This window comes from Numida meleagris, chromosome 6 (assembly GCF_002078875.1).
Source record: "Numida meleagris isolate 19003 breed g44 Domestic line chromosome 6, NumMel1.0, whole genome shotgun sequence".
Classification (NCBI taxonomy): Eukaryota; Metazoa; Chordata; class Aves; order Galliformes; family Numididae; genus Numida; species Numida meleagris.
In genome coordinates, this window is record NC_034414.1 from 60,719,719 (window position 1) to 60,744,325 (window position 24,607).

Here is a 24,607-nt window from a genome sequence, read left to right on the forward strand (position 1 = left end):
GATGCAGCTTCCTGCCTTCTACTTTGGATGCCTCCTAGTTCCTGCATTAGAACAACATGTAAACTTTCTCTTTCTTACTCTGAATACATTTTCTGTTTTATTCTATTCAGAAAAGATTCTGCTGTCTGTCTGTTGAAAGAGGCGGAAATGGTCACAATGAATTCAAATAGGTCTTCCATTTTGTTGAACTTCTTAGTATCAGACCAACACTTTCGTAGCAAATTGGGATGACTTAAAAGTCAAAGAAAAACATGGATTTGTTGAAGAAAAAAATAGGTTTGTGTCAGAAGTTTCACGCAATGTGCAGTATTTTCTGATTTTCGTACAGGTGGGTGCACTGAAGCCTTTTGTCTCTGCTGGGGAGGTTGGTTAAAACTCTGCAATATGCCATAGTAACGAAATATCCAAGAAGCTAATATCTACTTGTGATTATTAAGACTAGTCAGTGCAATTGATGCATTTGTAATTTTCATGAGAACTTGTTTGGAGTCTTAAAATTTCATTTTTGGGGCACATAGACTTTTTTTTCCCACTTACAGTGTTCATAAGAAATTAGATAAGGTTATATTGCTTTTCACTTGACTGTCTGCTACAGTCAATAAATGTTTTAGGGTAATAAATGTATTAGTTCTGAAAAATACTGGAGATTCGATATATTCTCTTTAAAACACTCGGTATACACAAAGAAGAAATATAATGTATTTGTATGCAATATAAAGTTCACCAGATATGAAAAGTCATTTTTACCGAGGTGAGCAAGCGATGTAGTTTCTTTTCATAAGCCTGTATTCCTTGCTGAGGGAACTGTTTGCTGCCAAAATAAAAAATGAAATAAAATGAATTTTGGAAGAAACTCCCCTTTTTTTGGTGAATCTTTCCTATAAGAAGGAATTCTTACCTCAATTATAGTTCTGTGGCAGTTCCATTGTGGAAATGGAAATATGGATTCGTTTGGAATCAAATCAGACTAGACAGAAGCTACAGCATGTATCCTGAATGCTTTGAAAATTAGCTGTTCTTAAAGCGGCTGATTTCCCATTTGTTGCAGATGCTACAGGAACGATGGAGAAGAACGTATTTCCCGTTTCACTGCAATACGATTTTCATTATGAGAAGACTATATCTGGATAACGAAGACTATCCGAATATAGGTCGGAAGAAATAATCACTTCCCCCTGCATGCCAAGTTCTTAAACCGGGCTTGAAGCCACTGACTTGTTTAATTAACTCTAATGATCAACTCAATTAAATAAATGTTAAGACGCACAAACTAGAACCTTCAATTATCAACTTGTTTTTCAGGCAGCTTGTTAGGATGCAGATGCAGAGCAGCCTCCAGGCAAGAAGATTCCACCTCAGGGCCAAGGGGAGGCATCGCAGCGGCTCCTTTGCTTTGCAGCCTGACAGCATGCACGCATCATGCAGATGGAGCGTGCACGGCCCCACTGTGCGCCCTGCCCTGCAGTTATGGGTGAGATAAAGTGCTACATAGCTTCATGCTTGTTGATTTAATTTACTTCCAGTGTAGGTGTCATGATAAATGATGACAGATTTGCCCTGTCAATCAGATTAAGAAGAGAATAGCAAAACTCATTTGGCTTATCATCAAGAGAATAAATCCTGTCGGGAGGCTGTTGTGGAGTTTTCTTATTCACAACAGCTTCCTCCTGCAGGAGGACCTCAGCCGCTGCACCATGAGGGTGGCTTTGGGCACGCTGTCTTCATTTCTTGTCAGGAGGAAACCCAAAAATCTGGCTGCCATTTTTTCTGCATGTGCTGAGATCATGCGGAGGAGCTGCTGGCCCTATTACTGCAATAACCATGCTGGTGCCTCAAGTCATTGATTCTAGAATGAACTGGCTCCTCACAACTGCAGGTTCCTTCAAGTCAGATTCACAGATTCACAGAGTTGTAGGGGTTGGAAGGGACCTCTAGAGATCATTGAGTCCGAACCCCCTGCAAAGCAGGTTCCCTACAGCAGGCTGCACAGGTAGGCCAAAGTTGTGGCTGGGAGGGACGTTCATTTACTCAATTCTGGAGAAATCATGAAGGAGACTTAGAACTGATGCTTCATTATTTCAGAACAGCCACCAAGGTTGCTTGGTTTTGTTGTGCAAAGAGCAGAGCAAGCAGTGGGTGCACAGGCAGCTCTGCTTCCCAGAGCATCAGCCTGCTGGGAGGCACAAGGGGCGGGTGCTGAAGGCGCTGATGCTGCTCCTGAAAGAGTGAGACTCGTTTCTTAATTACTCATTAGAAGCTCCATGTGTCTCTTTGGGAAACCTTGTCATTTTGGGGAGTTCATTCTTGTAATGTTTTCTGCTCTTAGGCAGGAAGCTCTGTCTGAACCGTGGGTGCCACAAGATTCTGGCTATTGCCTTGCATAGTACCTAGCATGCAAATGATTCTGGATGGATTTCAGTACAGAGCTCATGCTGCTGAAACGAGCTGTAAGCCCAGACGCCGGCAGCTAAGCCTTCCCACTCAGATAAGCATCTTTTTCTGCCTAGAAATGTGTGATATAAAAGGCTGCTATTAAGGGTGAGTTCAAGAAGCTGAAATGTGTTCTCACAATCGCTGTGCCTTTTCCTCTGTTAACTTATTTTTAGTTCACGTAAATCCTATTTGCTAAGCTATAGTCGGTGCTCACTGGCTGCAGATCAGTGCCCAGACTTCATCTGTGTCGGCTTTTGAGGAAAATTTTCTCCTGAATGGAAGCAGCTCTGAATGAGAAAGGAGGCAGAGGATACGAACAGATTTTCTTTCACATTCGTGTTTTTAGGGCTTCTGCCCACCTCTTTTGTTTTCTTTCTTTCCCATCTCTTTCTCCAGCCCCGCCTCCTCCTCCCCTTCACCTAGGAGAGGAATTAGACGTGTTTTCCTCATCTGCAGACGTTGTGAACCGCTGCCGTTCTGTGCACCAGCAGGTGCCAAGCAGCGAAAGCGAGAGCGCAGAAATCCCCGGTGCCGCTCAGCAATCCGTCCCCACGTCCCTCACCCAGCGCCCGCTGGCACTGCACAGCCACGCTCAGCTGTGCTGCACGTCAGAGGGGTTGGAAGAGCCGGGAGGAGCCCGACGGGAATGCCAGGCTGTCACTTTGCACGGGTGCCACCAAGACCGTGAGAGTAACACCAAAAATGGCACCCGGCATCATGGGTGTGCAACGTGTTGGCTTGCCTGGGCCACACAGAGCGGAGAGGAATTGTCTTGGGGCGCATAGAAAATATATAATAAACGCATACAGGTAACAAAATTTCCTTTATTTTTGAACATTTTTTATTAAAACGCTTAAAAAAAAGAAGGCAACAAAAGAGCAGGTTGGACACATACTGTCTAGAAGGTGAACTAAAACCACAGGTGGGAAAAGGATGGTTAACAAGAAGCAGGAGATAAATACGGGCTGCTCATTGATGAAAATAGAAGCCAAAAGCATTTCACATCAACATTTGAAGTAGAAGGCGGAATTTAGATGCTCAAATTTCAAACTAAGGCAACATTTTTTTGATAAAAATATTCATATAAAGTAACGTCTCCACTGAAACCTCAAGAAAATAACCCCTCTCTTATCAAGAACGAAACAAAAGCAGAATTCAGCCCAAATTCACAAAGTACATTTCTTAGGCGTATGAACAATTCATCCGAAGCAGTGTCCTCCGCTGTGTTCAGGAGCACCATCCCAAGGCTTTGACGATGGAAATGGCACTGTTCCCAGAGCGCCCGCAGCCTGACGCCTTCCCAGGCTCATGGGCAGCCGGGGGCAGCTGGAAGTGTGTGCTTCTGTTCCACTCATCTGAGGGCTCCGTGGGGAAGTCCCATGCTGAGGAGTCCTCGGTCCTCGGCCACAGTGGCTCAGCCTTTGTGTGCAGCTGCTGTAAGGAACTGTAAGCTCCAGAGGTCCCTTCCAACCCCCCCAAGTTCTGTGATTCTGTGATTACATCCGCGGAAACGTCCCGTGAGCTTTTACACTGAATTGCTAGTAGCAGCTTTATTACAAAGTCACAAGAGGCCTTTTGGAAAACAAGAGCAACGAAACAGAAAAGATCATTGAATTCAGAGCCCTTGAGAGGGCTAAGCTTGTTTTATAAAGGATCCCTTGCAAATATTTTTCATTTGAATACCAAATACAGATAAGCTCCTTAGTTGGTTGATTTGGTGTTTCGTGAGAGGTGGGATCCCGTCTCCATGACAGCTTTGTCTGTGGGGCGCTGGGTGGCTGTGGGCAGCAGATCTCTGCTTTGCCCTCAGTTCCCCCAGCCATGGCGTGAGGAGCACTCCCTCCTCCCCACCTCGCTCCCTGTGCTCAGAGCACCCAGCTCTCAGTAGGGACAGAACCAAGCTCTGGGTACGCAACAAGGTGCTCAGCGCTGCCAAGTCCAGCTCCCAGTGACACTCTGGGGCTCTGTAGCACAAATGATTTCATGCAGCATAAAAGCAAATATATCAACAAAACGAATTGTCCAATCCTCGGACTACACCTTGTCAGATGAAGATTTACGTTATGTTTTTTCCCCATTGAAAGGTTATCAATCATGCAGCTTTACTGCTGTACCTGGCTCGTGGGATGACTCGGGATCTATTCATCTTGCAGCTGTGCCTTGTCTGGAGGGCAGGAGCTACCTGCAGAGGTGATGTGAGCTTGGCCTCGGCCGGCAGAGATGCCCCGCTTTATCTCATGGCAGGCAGTGGGAGCACTCGTTTCCATCACAAACAACAGCCTCCAGAAATGACAGGCTGTGATAAAGGTGTGCGCTCCTGCAAGCGCAGTTTTTCAGGAGGAACCTGAGATCAGTGAAAAAGCAAATCCTGCTCTGCAAACATGGGCACCTTCCTGCTGCTTGAGGCCAGCCCCAGCGCACCGCCAGCTCCCAGCCCTGCTCCTGGCCACCCTCCCCCACGGGCTCTGATGTTTTTGCTGTGCCTCTTTCCCCCCCCAAATCCCTGCTTGTGAACCAAGATCTATTTGGCCACACAGCACCACTGCCAAGCACTGCCTCTGGGTCAGCGAGGTGAGCATCAGGGCGTTCCCTTCCTGCCACCACGCACAGATGTACTCGGAGTAATTTCAGAGCAGGTCACAGGCTTCTGCCAGACAAACCACTGTGACGGGTGGATTACGGGATGTCCCCGCTGCAGGTGCCATCCACGGCACGGTGCTGAGCGTACATCAGAGCCATCGCTGCGCTCTCACTGCTGGGACTCGTGGTGTGGTGGAAACACAGGGCCCGCTGCTGGCTGCATCCTGAGCCACTGCACAGACCTCACCGCGGACACAGCCCTGTCCTCCTCCCCTCCTCCTTCCTCTGCTCCACACACAGAGCTGGGTGCAGGGGCCGCGTGCTGTGCCACCAGCCTGCTGCCGTGGGTGGGCAGCCCCAGGGTGAGCTCCCCATGTTGTCCCCTGCGTGGGAGCACTGCAGGAGCGCTCTGCCAGGAGGCACTGCTGCGCTGCAACCAAATGCGGCTCCAGCTGAGGTAGGGGAGGAGCGGAAAACTTCCTGGTCGTGCTGAATATCTGGCTTTAGCCTGACCTGGTTTTTTTGTTTGTTTTTAAGCAAAGGAATCAAACAAATAAAGAGCGCGGGTTTTAAACAACTCTCAGGATAGTGCTTGTTTGCACAGTCATCAGCAAACCGTGTCTTTCCGTGGTCTTCCCGCAGAACAATGATAAAGCAAAATCTACAGAATCCCAAACTGCAAAAGACTGCGTATTATCATAGGCGCGTGCGTAAATATTTGTATATCACACACACAGTGTAACCCCTATTGCTGGAGAAAAATAAAATGGCAGTGAAGGCACTGAGAGCAAAGGACAGGCCCGCAGCCCATAGAACACAGCCGTGTGCTCATCCAGGGGAGGGTAAGATGGAGCAGAGCTGTTTCAGACAAGGTGGAACGCATTTATCGTCCATCGTCCTTTGCTGTTTCCAAGTGTGTTGCTGTATTTTCCGTGAACAGTTTGCATGATGAAAATTTATTCTGGTTATTCTTGCACTTCTAGTCTTTCTCACCTCCCAAATTGCTGCTTTACCACCAAGAGAGAGGTGCTGTGATCAGGATAAACATATCTGTGCCTGATGAACACCTCCATTCTGTTGAATAACGAGTCATAAAGACAACAGTTCGGATCAGTCTCACGGCCCTCTTTCTCTCCACTTCCTATTTTATTAATTCGCAGACCTTCTACAAGTAAATGTCATTTTCAGGATATTTGGAAGTACGCAGAGATGTTTAAGTTTGAGGCTTTAATGACTTTTACATCAATGTTACCCAGTTCCAAACAGTGTTTATTTTTGCACTTCACCTGGGCTCCATGCTGAACTCACCGCAGCGATAGGAAGCAGCAGTCACACGGCAGTGCTAAGCAATGGCTGTGCTGAAGTCGCTATGGGCACCGTGACTCCTCTTAATCAATTAAGAGTAAACATCACAGTGGGAAATGCAATAATTTCAGTTACTCTGAATTTAAAATCGACAAGTGCAAATACAAAGGAGCACTGCTGTTAAGTAAAGCACAGCAGAGCCAGGGCTGGCTGCACTGATCTCCTCTGCTCGGGGAGCAGGAGCAGGGCTGCCCCACACCAGGAGCGGGTCCAGCTGGGCCGTGCTGGCACCGGGGCATTCAGAATCACTCTTGGTTCTGGATGTGCAGTCACACCCCTCACTTCTTTATCTGCTCTGGAATTTGCCAGTATAGGTGTTATACTTCCAAAGAGGAAGTTATACTAGTGGTGACTTAAAAACAGGCTGGAGTATGCAGTGCTTCTGGTGGAGGTCAGTGCATCGAAGAGCATCTTTCACGCTGCCTTTACGTCACACTGTGGGTGAGCTCTTCCCCTTGCCCCCAGACTTCATCCCAGTTGCTGTGTTTCCTGGCCATGGTGTGTGGTGCTCCTGTTGTGTTAGCAAGCCATATTCCAAAATCTCCTTCGGCAGATGTGTTTTTTTTTTTTTTATTTTGGAGTCTGAATCATTTCATCAGAGCGCTTCAAATGGCAGAGCTCAGTGCCTCCAAATGCATGATGCTGCCAGGAGCACTGCAGAGATGGGGAAGGCCCCATGCAGCTGTGGCTGCAGCCCAGACCTTTGCCCCAGGCCTCCAGGTCTCTCTATGTGGATCAGCAACCCGAGGCCCTGGGGGGTGGGTTTACTGACACCACGGGGAAATAGTTCCTTCCCTTCTCTTGGTGGTCAGTCAAGTAAGCAACGGATGCCACGTGAGAGGGGGAGAAGTGGGGCAGTCCCGAGTCACCCTCTGAATTATTCCTCCCCTTACAGAGGTTGTGTGACCCCACGCTGAGGCAGGGGACAAGGGGGGAGCAGGACAGCCCCAGAGCAGAGCTTGGCAGCCCACCCAGCAAAGGGGAGCACCGGTAGCCCTGCCTGGCTGGTAACCAGCCCGACTCCTGTTTGCCTTTGTCTTGGGTTTAATTCCTGTGCAAAGAGCAAATGCGTTATGTAAATATACACAAGGCGAGTATTTAGGTCCAAACCACCTTAGAGAAAGAGCAAATGTGTTTTGCTGATACTCCTGGGCACATCCTGCCACTCCTCGTACCTTTCCTGTCCAGTAAATGCAGGTAATTAGCCGCATGAGTGGATGTATCTGTGTGATGCTGGCTCGGAGGGTTTTAGCAGTGGGATGGTTCCAGCTGAGCTCATCTCCTGGCCCCGTACATCGTGCTCACATACTCCTGAAAGTAAACGGAATTATAATTGCTGATGAACAAATACGACAGAATTTTCCATAATTTCCATGGCAGTGATTTCATTTATAGGAACTGTCTTAAGAGAATAAATACACGTTTTCCTGTGGTATGATACGAGGATAATCTGAACAAGAAGCTAGCAAAGCAACCATAAAAGGAGGCTGAGGACAAGCTACAGGAAGGTTCCTTCAGCACCCTGAGTCAATGTTTATGCATTCACAGTACATGCGTGTTTCTGGAAACCCACTGGTCCCTGTAAAAAGGAAACTTTGACGTGCAAAGGAATGGCCACATCTCAAAGAGAACGAGAGAAGATCAGAATCTGGAGAGCGAATGCAGATTTGCACCATGCCATGACCTGCGCATCACAAGGGGCAGGCAGAACACCTTGCACAGGGAGATGGGCAGGAAAATAAAAAATGTCTGTGGGAACTGATGGTGACCCTGCAAGAAGGTCTGCTTGTTGTGAGAGCAGAGAACGCTTGATTCTTTTTGTTCAAGCATCAAAAGCTGCAGTATCTGTTAAGCCCTCTGAGTACTGATGTTTATGAAAAAGGGTTTCCAAAGAAAATGATAACTTCCTATGGATAACTTAGATTAGATAAAGAAATTATTAGTTTTATTTACTTTAATAGAGATACCATTTCACTGCCACCTGGTATTTATTATTGTTTCTCTCTGCCTTGGTTATTCTTTTAGCTTTCCATAGTACTGAAAAAGAAATAAAGGAAGAAAAAGAGACAAAGAAATGCAGTGTAAACCAAAAGCTAGGGTTCAATCAAGCAAGAAGAACAGCTATCTAAAATCCCGTGAGTAAGGTCAAGCAAAACGAATCATATCTTCTTCATTCAAGAAATGAGTTTTGCTTCAGGCATTACAATCTAAAGCAGTCTTAAAATGTTTGAGACATACTTACTATTTTTCAAGCTAAAACTCTCCCATTTTAGTGCGATCTGATTGCAATTCAGAGCACATGCATTATTAACGGAGGTTTTCTTTGTAATCCAGCCCGCTCCTTAATTTGCTTACAGAGCAAGGAGACCGGATAGCTGCTACCTGATGCCTGCAGGTAACAGTATATGGCGAGGATCCGGAAAGGGCTCACACAAGCAGATGAGAAGTCTGCTCCTGGAGGGTTCTGAAGCTCAGCTGGCCATGCCCCGAGCAGCCCATGGTGGGTGCGGTGTCAATCCTACTTTGAGCAGGAGCTGAGGCTGGGCACACCCTGGGCTCCTTTTCAACCTGAATGCATTTTTATCTGCGACTCTACAACTGCGTACTTCAACTACTACAATATTTTTGTTGGCTGTGTGATTTTCTTTAGTAGGATGAAATTCCCGAGCATGAATGACATAATGGCAGAAACAAACAGAAAGGCAACCCAACCCACCAAAGCCCCTGCAGCACACCCAGCGCCTCGGCCTTGCTGCAGCGGGAGGTGTTGGCAGGGTGTCTGCCCATCCCGTCCACACAAGGATGCATGCACGGCAGGCCTGCACTGCTGGCTCTGCCCACGGTTCTCAGAGGACACCAACACACAGCACTTCCATGGTTTCAGCCTTGCCAGGCACTGTCTAGAGCCGACTGTGTGGGTGGACTTACCACTCCAGGAAGACTGATGCTCTTTTCCTTTATTACATCATCCCCTCCGTACTAACACATCTCCGGGTAGCACCACACCAGCTAATTAGTTTTTCAGCAACATTGAACCGAGTTTTATTTGCAAACAAGCGAACAGAAGTAGGGCAGTGAGTGGTGGGAACAGAAGGGAAAGGAGAAAAGGGAAAGCGCTGAGCTGAGCAAACGGAGCAAGACTCAGTGTCTTGACTCACAGGCTGATGTCTGCTCCTTGTCCCTGCTGAGCACCCTGCACCCCGTGTGACAGCATGGGGCCATGTCACTACAGGTGTGGGCATCCCCAGTGCAGGGGCTGCGAGGATGGTGGGTCCTGTGTGAGCTGAGCACAGGAATGGACACGGGCATGGCAACTGTGGAAAGGGAACAGGGAGGGAATTTGCAGGGGTTGCGCTGGATGAACCCAAGCAGTGCTAAATATGGTGCATTGCTGCCACCACAACATCATGGGCTGGTGCAAGCCCGTGTTCAGAGCAGGAAGGTTCCTTGTTAGCAGCCAGAATTCATTAGTCCCAGGAGGATGCATGAGGGCACAAAGATCAGCAGGACAGGCTCCAGTACTGGGAAGAAAAAGAGAACAGCCCAGGCTCTGTGAAAACCCAACGTTTTGAAGGAGGCCCTGCCAAACCAAGGAAGCACTGCATATTTTTAAATACAACTCCGACAGTTTTTGTGTCTTTGATGTATACTGTGAACGGTGCACATTTTGAAACCATTTAGTAGGAATTTGAAATACATACTCTACTTTTCCAGTTTCTAATCAAACACTTTTCTTTCTGCGGATGTGATTTAGATGTTTGTTCTGGCAGATCTCATTTCAATTACAATGCATACTTACAGTGATTTTTTTTTTCCTTTATTTATACGTTTGCTATAAAAATCACCATTATGAACTAAACAAAAATCCCTTAAAGCCATTCAGAAGAATTGCCAGTGTACACATATGTGTACAGACTGGGAGAAGGACTCATTGAGAGCAGCTTTGTGGGGGAGGACTTGGGAGTGCTGACAGACAGAAACGGGACATGAACCAGCAGTGTGTGCCTGCAGCCTGGAATGCCAACAGCATCCTGGGCTGCACCAACAGAGGGGTGGCAGTGGGCAGGGAAGGGACGTCCCCCTCTGCTGTGCCCTCATGAGGCTCCACCTGGAGTACTGCATCCAGGCCTGGGGCCCAGCACAGAGAGATGTGGGGCTGCTGGAGCGGGTCCAGAGGAGGGAACAAGGATGCTCAGAGGACAGAGTGCTTCTCCTATGGAGATAGGCTGAGAGCTGGGGGTGTTCTGCCTGGAGAGGAGAAGATTCTGGTGAGAAAACTCCTCTGTGTCCTTTCAGTATTCAAAGGGAGCTCATAAACAGGGCAGAGAGTGACTTTTTAGACAGTCTATTAGAGCTAGGACAAGGAGGAATCACAGAATGGCTGAGATTGGAAGGTACTACTGGGGATCATCTAGTCCAATCCCCCCTGCTTCAAGCAGGGTTACCTAGAAAACATTTCTAAGGGCCACATCCAGCTGGGTTTTGAATATCTCCAGAGAAGGAGACTCCACCAGCTCTCTGGGCAGTGTGTTCCAAGGCTCATCTCATGTTCAGATGGAACTTTCTAGGTTCCAGTTAGAGCCTATTGCCCCTTGTCCTATTGCCAGGCATCACACAAAATAGCCTGCCTATCCTGTTGATACCTTAAGGTATTTGTACACATTAATAAGATCCCCTCTCAGCCTTCTCTTCTCCAGGTTGAACAGTCCCAGGGCTCTCAGCCTTTCCTCATAGGAGAGATTCTCCAGCCCCAATAATCTTTGCAGCCCCCCCCCCGGACTCTCTCCTGCAGTTCCCTATCTTTCCTGAACTGGGGAGCCCAGCGCTGGACCCACTGCTTCAACTATGGCCTGACCAGGGCTGAGTGAGGAGACGGGAGTTTTTAAGCTAAAAGAGGGGAGGTATCGATTTCTTATTACAAGAAAACTCTTTACTCAGAGAGATGAGGCCCTGGCACTGCTGTCCAGAGAAGCTGTTGATGTCCCACCTCTGGAGGTGCCCAAGACCACAGACCACAACAGGGGAGCCTGAGCTGGTGGGGGGCAGCCAGCCCATGGCGTAGGTGGAGCTGGCGGGGCTGTAATATCTCTTCCAACCCTACCATTGCATTTCTATGATTCTGTGATTAATTCTCATACTTTAAACTTACTTTCAGAATATGTTAGCATCACCATTTTCCTTGGAGATAAGTGACTTGGGAGCCAGACCCAGAAGCAGGGAGAGGGAAGTCTAATCCCTTTGCTAACTGCCTGCCCTTTTCCCCCAGGGAGACAAGGTCTTTGCTCTGAGGTCTGTGGCTCAAATGAGCCAGAAAACAGCTCTGTCCAGCTGTGCATTGCTGGAGTGATGGAGAAGAGCTCTGCCTGGTGACCCAAGTGTGTATCCAGCAGCAATAATTTGGGTGTGAAGGGAATGCTAGAGGTCTGCATGGAATGACCTGCTCAGGGCAGTGCTAACATTGAGCAGTTTGGGTAAAAAGCATGGTTAGTGCAGTGTCCAGTAGTCAGGCTCCCCTTTAACCCTGTTGATGCAGCAGCCTCCTGCTCCCCAGGCTGTGTGCACTGAGTGTGTCCTCATTGGGCCCCACACAGCAGGGCTGGGGTGAGCTGCTTGCATGGTTCCTGCCCTGAGGATACTGCTGTTGTGCCAAGTCCATTGAGCATGCAAAGAAATCACAATAACATAAGCAAACAAGCGAAAAGCAGTCACATTTCTTCATCCAGAGATTCACAGTATTGTTGTATGACATTGACTGTGCTGCACTACGGTTACTCATCACCCAGCCACTAGATTACTAGGGTCCCAGCAAGTAATTAGCATTCTCTGAGCACTCAGACCTGTAAGGTAAGCAAATATATTGATAAGGAATTACTGTAAGCAGTGTGTCACTTTTTTTTCCTGCTTTGTTTTGTTCTGTTTGTTCATTTTGTGCTGAGCACAAGGAACTGAGCATTCCCCATGCACCCCCAGAGCAGCACCCAGGCACTGAGTCTTGGTGGCACCGGGGCTGCTGTGGCCATTGTCAACATGGAGCTGGAGCAGCTCTGATCCTCAGTGCTGGTACCCTGGATCTGAGCTTGTCACTGCTGCATATCCCTGAATACACCTTCTGTGTAAGCATGATGACAGGTATATTTACTATTTCGTATCCTCAGCCTTGGGGTTTGCCTCTTGCAGAGCTCTCCAGTCATTCACTGCTCACCCAGAAATCAGCACCTGGAAAGTCTCACAGATTAAGAACTGTCCTCATTATGAGTGAGATCCATGGAGAAGCTGGCAAAGAGAAAGGTGGAAGAAAGAGCTTTTGTTCAGCAGTCAGGACAGCTCAGTTTCAATGCATTGTTAAGATGCTACAGCAAAACCCTGTCAGAAAATACAAGAGGCTTTCAGATACCTGTGGATGGGCTAAAGGTTCAAAGAAGTTCAGCCACAGGAGACACAGATGTAGCTACAGTTGAAATTCAGACAGAAATGGAGCATCATAAGCAGCATGGCTGGACAATGCCCAGTGGCACAGCCCCATGGAACCACCCCAACACCCCTGAGTGTCAGTCCTCACATATCATACTTGAAAGGACAAGCACCCACCTGACATGAGTACAGTGCCACGGCAGGGTGTGGGTGCAGGTGGCGTGTAGAGGGGTACCCTGGGTGCTGACAGAGCATTGCAGCTTCTCAAGCAGTGAGAGCACAGACCATCCTAGCACAGCTTGTTTTGGGGTAGCTCATTCTCCCCAGGAGTGCTGAAATGCCAACAGTGCCATGAGCAAGGCTGGCTGCAATTAGAGAGGAATGGCATCATCTTAAAGCTGGAGGTGTTTGGGGTGGTTTGCAGCTCAGCATGTCATAGAATCATTGAATCATTCTGGTTGGAAAAGATCTCCAAGATCCCCAAGGCCAACCCCAGCCCACTCCCACTGTGCCCACATCCCTCAGTGCTGCATCTCCATGACTCAGGTACACCTCCAGGGACAGTGACCCCACCAGTCCCTGGGCAGCTGTGCCAGTGCTGACTGCTCCTTCTGAGAGCAAGGTTTCCCTAATCTCCAACTATCAAGCTATTATCTCTGTTTTTCCCCCATACCTCATCCCACAGCGCTCACCACACAAGCACACTTCTTAAAAGAGCATCTTCTCTCATGTGCAGAAATTTAAATGTGAAGAATAATGTTCTGAATCACTACTGGTACTTTTTTTTTTTTTAAATACAGGATCCTCAGACACTGGGGTTGCTGTAAGGTTGCTCCTTTATACTGAGCACATACCCAAAGAGTTGGATTAATAATTCAGAACACATTTCTCAGCTACATAGCATACGCTCCAGCATTTCTTGGAAGAATATATTCCTGCACTTATGGATCATTTGGTTGCCTTCTAAGTCTAATATATTTGTAAATGAATGCTGGTGGGTTTTCCAGCAGTCTGTTATCAACACAGATTACGGAGCTTCAAGAAATTGGAGAAACAAGAGCAAATAGTGTAAGGAAAAAACCTCTCAGATTACTTCACGCAAACCATGTTTTCTTAAGGTAGCTTGCTTTAAATTCTGGAAATGAAAATACATAGTCATAGAAAACCTATGAAGTTTCATAGATGAGAGGGGAGTCGAGTGGGCATCTCCTCACACATCAATGGGATTCCATCCCACTACACATCCTGACATTACTCCCTAGCCAGATGCATTTTCAGATACCAAGTTTCACTGAGATTCTGATTGTTAAAACTGAGATTATGCTCTTCAAAGAGGATCAACGCTACCCTAGCTGTTGCTTTTTTAATTATTTAAATACTCACTTAAACACATGCATAACACAATGGAAAGCACAACAATGACAGCAGAGCAGTAAGATCCCAGGCTGCAGCAAGTGAATATTCACTCAAATGAAACAATAGTGGACATAAAAACAAGGAAAAGAATCTGCCTACCCTTAGAAGGCCTCAGGTATGCAGGGACCTCCAACAAGATCTCCTCACCTCCACTGCCAGCCCTTAAATGAGGGCTAGGAAGGGGTGGATCCTGGCTCCATACCTTCCCATCTCTCAAGTACATTGCTTGCACCTGAGCTCCCTGGCTTGGCTCTGCCTTCCTACCAGGTGCTCAATCACTGCTTCAGGCCGTGGCTTAGCATTTCCACTATAATGTGACAGAAATATTAAAGGGAAAAGCTAATATCCTGTTTTATTTTAATGAGAAAATCTCTTTTTATTCACCTTTGAATAGTTTGTTCACCTTCTTTGAAGAGTTACAAAACTTGATTTTATTTTAACTTACACCCCGTCTCTTGCAAAGCCAAGAACATTAAATATTCAATTCCATTACTGTATACTGTAAATACACATGTTTTGCATCTAATTTCTTTCGAAGTACATCTGAAACTTTTGTGCTTTCCCAAAGAGAAATCCAGGAAAAAACATTCATTAAAGCTTTTCAACCAATCCCAGTTTCATGTTCAGTCAACCTCTTTGTGTACTTTCTGTACACAGATGTAATCAATTATTATATTTTAGAGATTCCATCCATGATTAACTAAACGATTCTTCTGAACTCTGACACATCTCACCAACCTGCTCCCAACAACACACAGATTTTCAGACCTACTTCTGTGTATGGGCCTCATCTGCCACAGCTGCTGCTGGAAATTTGTTTTTGATGATGAATACTCAGTATTCCCCATTGGCTTGCATAACAGAAGACAACAGAAGACAGATTTAACTTCTTTTCTGTTGTAGATGAACTCCTTTATTCTGTAGAAACTTTCTGTTCTCTGTTGTCTTCACCATTTTGGTTCCAGTGTTGATGCATCCTCCAGGCAAGGTGATTCGCAGTGCTGGGTGAGATGTGGATGTGCAGAACTAGCCGAGGAAGTCCCCATGCCATGGCACCTCCTAGCTGAGGTGCTTTGCTTTCCTGTTTCTCAATGAGCAGGAGATTTGCTTTCAGGCAAGGGCTGGTATACGATTTCTTTTCCTGCCGGCCATGGGGCGATGCCTGGAGCACTGCAGATACAAGCACCTCAGGCCTCCGCAGCCCACCAGCAATGTGACAGGGCTGCTGCCCTACCTGGATGTCCCCATCCCTTTGCGTGTGGCTGGCTGCTGGCAGAGCCACGCCATGCATGTGCCCAGGGGGTGCAGCTGGGCTGGACAGGGCCTTGCCTTTGGGCAAGCTCTCAGCCATTCATCTGAGTCAGTGCTTATTAAGTCAACGTGATTTGAATGCCAAGCCTTTTTGTCTATGGCAGCAATTTTATACGTACACAGGAACAAAGGAAGGCAGGGCTGGAAAAAAACTGCTGAGTTCCCAGCTCCGGTGCTCTGAGGTTGTAACAATTTGTTCCTCTTTATGAACTCACTGAGCTTGAAAGTGGAGATGTCTGCACTCACTGCTCCACGTGGAGCACTGTTCATGACTCTACAAGCTTTAATGTGTAAGATCTTTCTTCTAGTGTCAACATCACACTTTTCAAGAACATATTTATTCATGGCATGTTTGTTATCATTTCTTCTTATGCCAAATTATTTTTAGAGTAAATTACATTTTACCCCTACCTGATATTTTGCCCTTGATGTGTTTGCAGAGAGCAAGTCCTCCCTCAATCTTTCTCTGTTTCAGCTGCAGAAGGCAGCCTCTAGGGCTCCCCTTGTGCAGCATTCTCCACTCCCAAGTCCTGCCTCCAGCTACATGTTTCAGCTGAGCAGGTCTTTGTTTCAGGTGGCAGCTCCTCATCTCATATGCTGCTGTGGAAACCCAGCGTCCATCCTTGTATAACCACCGCACGTAACCCTACCTGAAGTTTTCCACCCACCTTTCACTGTTACTGTTTTCTTGGTGGCTTTTCCACTTCTCTTTCTCATGCTGCCTTTCTCCTGTTTCACTCTGGTTAGTGTTCATGTACTCCACCCCAGTCCCTCTGGGCATGCCCTATGCCCAGCCCTACATTTCCCAGCCCCTTTTGTCCCCACATCGACACTCAGTATCCCCTCTCCTTTCTAAATCTGCTCAGATTCTCAGCTCTGCCACCATCCCTAGCACCAGATCTCCTGACTTAGCATCATCCTCTGTAAACTCTGCCAGATAACATTACAGAGACAGCAGCATGCACCTGTGCTATGATCGTAGAATCATAGGATCACCAAGCTTGGAAAAGAACTCCATGATCATCCAGTCCAACCATTCACCTACCACCAATATTTCCCTACTAAAAATTGACTTAAAGCCAGTAAGTATTCAAATTATTGTCATTAGCAGTGGAATGAATTTGAGCTTGGGTATGAAAAAATCCCTCAAGTAAGCAATGAATCTCTCTTCTACTTCCTTGTACAGAAACTCTTCTGTCCCTGCAGTAACCCTGCTACTCCGTGCTGTAGTTTTCCTTTTTCCACTCTACATTTTTTGTCCAATTCAGACTTGAGTCATAGCAAAACCTCGAATATCAATCTCCTTTGTGACCACAGAAATTCTGCTTCCCCACCTGGAAGAAGATCCCTTTTCCAAGGCCCAGAGCAGACGGCCGCTGCCATAGGCTGGGTCCCACTGCCAGTGATGGGACCGGGTGCGTTCAGAGCTGCACTGCTTTAATCAAGTGTATTTCACTATGTGATTACCTGCAGCTCCTGGATGCTAGGGCTGTCTGGCTGCCTCTGAAGTGAGGAGGAGCAGCAGAGTCAGCTTTGAACCATTTGCTGTGAAAAACAAGTCTCGGGACTGGCGCGTGCTGAGCTGGCAGCTTCTGAGAGAGGAGGTGCTGGCCCTGGAGGAGCGCTCAGCTCCTTTCAGCGCTCAGGCTTTGTGCTGGGCACCGTGACCCCGAGCCAGCCCACTGGAATGTCAAAGAGCTCCCTGCTTCTCATCTGAGAGCTCAGCAGTCACATTTTGACCTGAAGTAACACTTGGTTACTTGGTCTTCTATCCCTTGAAGGAGAGAAACGATGCTGGAGAAATCTTTGGTTTCGACAGAGGGTAATGTTATTAATACTTCCTTCCAACTGACATCTTTCAATTATCTTTAACCTTTACTGAACAATACCCTTTCCACCTCTGTTGGCATTTCTTATCACTTCAGTGTCACAGTTAGGAGAAATTCCTCTACTGCCTGCAGGCAAAACTCAATGTATTGATCAAGATAAAAGAAAAAAAATAAGAAAGAAAACTGCTGCTGAGAAAAATGGCTCCCATTCTTTGGTACCTCTTCATAAAAATGCCAATAACTGAACATGGGACCCAGGGACCCCCTGGGACCTGGGAAATTGTGCTGCTCCTGGGGGAGACCCCCAGGGACAGGGGCAGGGGCAGGAACAACAGCAGACTCTGTCTCCACCCAACAGGTTGAACTGATGGGCCACTCAGGAAGTCTGATGATGGAAACTTTCAGGTGGAAACGTCTTCACTTTCTCACCAAGCAGCATTTTTCAAATACTGTGGATCATGGTAAGTATCACATCGAACCTGTTTCAAATATAAAATCAAAATAGCATCATATTTGTTTAAGTGCAAGGCATGGCTTACCATGAAATAAAACCAGATATCTGAGAGGAAACAAATGCTGAATAATATCTGCGAACAGAATGTGAGAAGATTTTGCTAACAGAACATGACAAAAGAAGATTATTTTTAGAGACAAAATGTTTTGCTATTCCTGTAGTCACCATTCTGTGTGTAATTTTAACAGCAGGGCCAATGGTTATTCCGTATGTATTCACACAAAAACCTGAGCAGGTGAGGTTTTGCTACAATGACCCATAAACATTTCAGCCAGTTTACACCCCTCCAGCTGAGCTTCCATTAACCAGATTGATGTCTGTCCTGTCCTTTTCGAAAGCTCTGTGTTATCTGTGACGAATGGTTTTACATAAATGCCCATTTTCGGTACTTTTGAGTTTTTTCCTCCATGCAGCAGCATCAGGTTGCATGGAGTGACCTTGTCCCTCTGGTTGTGTGTGGTCACCACTTGCATTTCAGAGGCCATTAATGTTCTCACTGACATCAAGAGGTCAGTGCAGAGCTGGAGCAGGCCGTAAATCCCATCAAATTGTGGTTCCATTGAAGGTGCTGAGAGTTAATGCTACTGTAGCTGGTTCTGAGTGTCGCATCTCTAAGCACTGGACCAAGATTTCATGTTGAAGATGAGGTTTTTACAGGCATTTTTTTCTGGGCAGGCCATTACACATGGTTCTGCTTTTCTTCCCAGGTTAAAGAATTTCTCAGCATCTACAGAACCCAGGAATGAGCAACACGGGCAATTGGAGCAATGCTAAGGGGCACCAGGAGCTACTATGGGAGTGTGTACATGTGGTGAGGGACGACTGCTTCTGGGGACAGAGGTGGATGTGGCTGGGGTTGCAGTTGCTCTTTTTAGGCCAATTTCAGTCACTCATACACATTGATAAGAGTGCAGTTATCTAAGGCTGAAGCTATTAAGAACAATAGGATGCATCAATTTATTCAACGTGGCCTGACCTGACCTGAACCAAGAGCATTTTGTGCATTTCTGAGTACCTTGTTCTAGAAATAATGCTTGTTCAATCTACCTAACATTAACAAGAGCTTGTAGGTGCAAGGAGGTAGACAGCTGGGACTGCTCAGCCTGGAGGAGGCTCAGAGGAATTACTGTCCATGAATATAAATACTGGATGGGAAGGAATAAAGAGGAGTCGGACTCTGTAGCAGTGCCCACTACCAGGACAGGAGGGACTGGGCTCAAATTAAAACCCATGAAATTCCATCTGCGGACAGGAAAATACTTGCTTCTTTTTAGCAGTGGTCACACACTGGAGCAGTTTGGGCTGACACATTGCGTGATGTCAGCCCAAGGATGTGTTCCCAGCCTGACACACTGCGCCGGGCAGTCAGCTCCAGGTGACAGTGCTGGAGCAGCATGGGTTGGAGGAGATGCTCTGCTCTGCAGGGGGTGCCTCAGCCACCTGCCATTCCAGGAACCAAGCCTTTGTTTTGTGATGTTCTCGCAGCTCTGAGATTGACCAAAGATCTTTGAAGCTGGGAGGAGTCCTCACTTCGAAGTCTTGTCATGAGGCACCAGCCCTTAACTTTTCATCGTTTGAGAAATATGCCGGCAGCCATCATGGAATAGTAGTGTTCTTTAAATGCACTCTGAAATATATCACTAATGCAATGGTCAGGTGAATCCAATATTGGAAACCAGATCATCTTCAAGTGGGGCCTTGAGTTAACCTTAGCCTGCCCTCTGCAAAGAGCATGACTTTCTCTTTCCACTTAGTTTCCAGATCTGCATAGGTTTAGAGAAATCCAGGCTGTCCTGTTACTCTTACTCATAGACATCCAAAATACATCAGGTTTCACTCCCTAGTGTCTGCCATGCTGTACTTGTGAAAAGAGAGCCTTTTGCCTTACTTTCTGAATGCAGCAGCATCACTGTTTAAAAAAATAAAAAAAAAGCAGCACCAAAAAGATCTGTATTGGTCTCTCTGCCATATATGAGTTCTCATGCTGAACTGAGGAAACCTGATATAGAAGCGCAGTAATGAGAGCAGAGTAGGCAATGTCAAAATGTCATTGAATTACTAGAGCATTGCTGACTATCATGCATTGCACAGTAGCTCTGTTGTTCAAAGGGAAGAGATATCTTTATCTTTTGTTCCTGCGTGCCATTAGTGTTTGAAATTCTCCCTGAAGCATCACAGTTTAGCACTCTCACTATCAGGTTAAAAGTGGATTAGGTGATGCTTCTGGTAATGCAAATTGTGAAGCAGACACCCTTGTCCCTCGTCAGAAAGTTCATTTCTTTTGTCACGTCACATGTTAAATAAGGGCATGGGCAATTACTCACTCTCATAGCTGACTGGATTCGATATTTCAGAAGCTAAGCTGAAATGATCTTTGTTCTACTGACCCCAAGGTTGTTGATTCTGTATTTAACTGTCAATACCTTACAGAGTACAGCAACATCGTCTGAAAAACTAATGAATGCACAATTTTCTATTTATTTTCTGCATTCAAAAACCTGAAATAATCACTTTCCTGAGTGGGCAGAAAAGACAGATTTTTATCTATATTGAGTTTGAGTATGAACACTGTTTTCTCTGGTCTCCTGTGGGAAGTAGATGGCACTAGATGGAGCCCACCCCTGTGAGACAGGGCTGTAAGGGCCAGGCAGTTATCCGGAATGTGAGTGAATGAGCTGTGCTTGCTGCAGCGTGTGGCAGCTCCAGCAGAAAAGGGTTTCCAATGTTACGGACAATTACTCGCGTGAATTTCATTCACCACAACTGCATGGTCATCAGCATAATTTGAACAGATAAGTGGACAAGTGTTTAACGTCATTGACATAGAAGGAGAGCCATTATTAGGATGAACTCTGTGTGCCACAGATCACTGCATGGCATACTGCAGGCATTCAGTCTGGGACTTCCAGTCTGACACAAGGAATGTGGCCAAGATGCTAGACTTAATGAGCTTCGCTGATGAAAAGTGCCAAGACAGCTTTAGTGGCCTCAGTTAATCAAAAGTCTTAACTACTGAAGGGAAATAAAACCATCCTTCAAACTTCTATGTTTCTACATGCATATTATCCATTAACCATTTCAGTCCTCATGGAGAAAATGTGCTGCTGGGTAAATTATCAGAGCAAATTATTAGCAGTCATACAAAACTTAATGTTTTCACATGTTTTCACTTGTTTTCAGGATGGCAGCCCCTAAACATTTGTAGCAAATCTAGATGTACCACAGAAATTTCCCATACATGGCTGACATTATGTTGCATACTAGCTTTTCCTCTTCACCTCTCATGGATCCCAGGCAGACAGTGCATGGACTCCCTTAGGGTCTGCTGTCCCCAAAGGATGAAACTCTTGCTCTAGGACATTTATAACTCTGTAAGATCCTGCACAGCCCTGCATTATTTTCTATTTGAACAGGAGCACGCCATTTTGAAAAGCAGCAGTCATTTTATATATGACCTAATAATAATGATGAAGTAGGTCCTTTCCAACTATTCCATTCCACTCTACTCTACTCTAATAGCACCCTGCTTCATGCAGAAGCCTCTCCCAGACCATCTCCCATGGTGACAAGCACCCAAGGTCAAGGCATGGAGAGGAGGCAGATGCTAGGCCACCCCAGTACAACCAATGCCTCTGAGCACAGGGCAAGCTCTTGGTGTAAGGGATATGATCCACAGAAATGTCATGCTAAGACAGGACTTAGCTTTTCTTCCAAAGACCTGAGCTGTATCCATTCATTTCAAACCAAATTCAGAAGAAAAAGTGTAGTTGTGCAGCTCATATCGTGCTCTCCTCCACAAAAGCTCAACAGCTAAATCATGTGTGACCTTCAGAAGTACAGATTAAATTCCATTTTATATCCATACTGTCCATGAAAGTGTCCTTTTAGGTTTTTCTCTGGATAAAGTGTCCTTTCGGGTTTTTCAACCTCAGTGACTCTCCTATAGCCCTTTGACTGGGGAAAAAACATGAAGATCCACTGGACATAAGAGAAATGGTGACTTGCAGACCTAGCAGGCTGAGACTCCTTCTGTGGGAAGGAAGGAAGACCTGAGCTCCTCACCCCCTCAAGATGTGAGGAGCACTGCACTTTTTGTCCAAATATCTTTAGCCCTCCCTATATGTCAAGCTTGAGTATCACACTTACTTTCTTTTCATGCTTGTTCCTTCTTCCCTTCTTCAACTTGCAGCTTTGGTAGTAGAAACTGAATATTTGACTCTGACTGTCTTTCCTTATCCCAGGGAAGGAAGTATGGACCAGAGTTTCGTTCAGCAAAAGCAGATCCCAGGTTTCACAGACAAGTGCTCAACACTATCAGAAGGATCAACAGGACCCAGCAAAGCCTTTCAGACAGAAGAGTAAATCCAACCCATCGCAATAGGATGGATTTAGGAAGTGCATGAATATCTATCATCTATTATGATGGAATATCAGTTCTACAATCAGTTTTTTGGATTTACACCTGAATCCCCAAACCAATGATTTGATGAACAAAAAGCACGTGTTCAGGCCTCTTTGTCATCCTGTCCCCCTTAGGGAATGAAGGTTTTGTAAAAGAAATAAACTGGAGTCCCAAAAGCAAACGGGGAATCAGGAAAAGTCTTTTCCTGTGCTGACTTAAAGCCCTTGAGGAGATTTTTTGCCACGTGAACGGGCTGTCTGAAAAATCACACTTGGTTTGTTAAAGAGGAAAGGGTACTGGTAAAGAACAAAAAGGAAACAACTAAATAAGATCGACCATACAAGAAAAAAAGATTTCTAGATGTATTAAATCAAAAAAAAGCAGCCTGTATCGCAAAGAAATGTACTGAAGTTTGTTTTCATTCCAAAGGGAGGGGAAAGCCAATAGATAAAGTATAGCAAACACAGTTTTAGACATCAATTTAAAACGGCACAACTAAGATTGCTAATTAAGAAAGAAACGTTTCAATATCTGAAATGAAATGCTCAAGTAAACATCAGTGTGAATGGAAATGCTTGTTTGATCCACCGCTTTGAAATCAGTACTGTTCTACACATAAACATCTCATTCCAATTAAACCACGATTTCTGTTGAGGGGAAACCCATGTCTTCATTCTGCTGACTGCTTCCCCGCCCTCACCATTCATTCCTCCCTCCCAGTGTGTACAAGTGTATGGTTGGTCTCCCAGCGCTCAGGCGGACCTGCAGCTCCTGCTGAGCCAGCACTGCCATAACTCCAACCTGTCCCAGCTTCCCCACAGCAACCTTTACAGAACATTTACAGAGACCAAACAGTGGGTGTGAGCTCAGTGAACGGTAAGCAGTGCGTTTTAGCAGTGGTGGCAGTGATAGTGGCTCACTTCCACGGGTGCAGATTGTCCCTTGTGTGGCACACAGCTCTTATTCATTGCTGGTGAAAGAGCAGAGCTAATGGTGGTGACTATGTTGAGAAACAATGCTTTGTAGGTGAGGATTTGCTCTGTCAAATAGTGTCATTGTGCTTTTTGTAGTGATTTTAGTTTCCATGGAAATAAATCGGAGGCTTTACTTTCGGAGCAACCTACGGCTCTGAGGCTGCTGCTTGGATGCCAAGGGCTATAGAAGGTGTGACTGTGGATGTGGGTGCCTGTGCTCCCGCTGCACATTTCCTGCCTGCAGCCAGGTGTGCTGCTGCCATCGGATGGATTTCCCAGGCACCTCCTCAGGGCTGGCACGGCTTTTTGCTGCTGGCACGGAGCTGTGGCGGCTGTGCAGCCTCGGACATGGGGGATTTGTTTTTTCTTGGGACTGTGGCAGAAGCAGAGGAGCCAGCACTCCTAAGGCGCTATCTTTTGGAGGAGCTGTTTGTTAGGGAGCTGTGTGACTGTCTTCATCTCGTCTGACAGAGGGACAGGAGCAGGCAGCCCAGTTTCCTGCACTGTCTGCCTGGAATCAGGCTCTCACCACTGCACCCTCCCTGCCTGCAGCCTGGCCCCTGTGAGAGCTCCTTGCCTGGGAAGACAAACAGGCGAGGGCTTTCGGCACAGGCGCTTTCCACCTGACAAGAACTGTTGCCACGAATTAAGGAAAAGAGAAAAATCACTTCCTTGCATTTTGCCAGGGAATTCAAGTGCTTTAAGATTTAGTGTAACACAGGATCTGTTTAAGTGGTAATTGTTCTTTGTTTCAGACTACATCAATTTACAACTGGAACACTATGGCTGTCACTGAAAATGCTTGGTAAATTTATTTACAGGCTGCAGGAAAGTGAAGAAGCACACAGACTGCATTTTAAATACAAATTGCTTCAAGGTACAATTTGCTCAAATTGTTGTAATGCGCATTATGAATTTAATTTTAGTACATTTTTGCTATATAATAACCTGATTTGAAAGTATAAATGCAAATTAAATTTAAATAACCTATAATTTTTATGTGATGTGATGTTTCATAAATATTTACTATGGGCGTCTTCTTATCGAATCAACTAGTCCTTATAACGCGCAGACAGTAATAAAGGCAAGGTCATCTCTTAATATAAGATATATAATACTTATTATTAAACCTGCACTCTGCAGTATCTGATTGTTCTTCAGATCATCTGTCTACAAAGAGATAATCACAGTAGCATCTGAGTGCCTCAGTCTTTAATGCATTTATCTTCCCCTCCAGTGTAGGGAGCGCTTTTATCACCATTACCCTTACTGGGAATCAAGGCACGGGGAGATGCACTATAAGCTCACTGAGGTATCCACTCTGCTGCAAGCATTGTGCTGTGAGCACCTTGCTGCATCATCCTATGAGCAT

General features: G+C 46.1%; 2 long non-coding RNA genes across 3 annotated transcripts; one reads left to right on the forward strand and one right to left on the reverse strand.

The window, feature by feature from the left end:
* On the reverse strand, positions 11,217 to 14,429 carry LOC110402036. Of its 2 annotated transcripts, XR_002440833.1 has the most exons (4): positions 14,305 to 14,429; positions 12,967 to 13,154; positions 12,518 to 12,651; positions 11,217 to 12,215 (listed from the first exon to the last, which is right to left on the reverse strand). It is a non-coding gene; the product is annotated as an uncharacterized LOC110402036 (long non-coding RNA). The 2 variants fall into 2 exon arrangements; XR_002440834.1 differs by lacking the exon at positions 12,518 to 12,651 and having other exon boundaries at positions 11,219 to 12,215.
* LOC110401928 lies at positions 17,244 to 23,870 on the forward strand. The gene is made up of 3 exons (XR_002440699.1): positions 17,244 to 17,338; positions 17,704 to 17,806; positions 22,101 to 23,870. It is a non-coding gene; the product is annotated as an uncharacterized LOC110401928 (long non-coding RNA).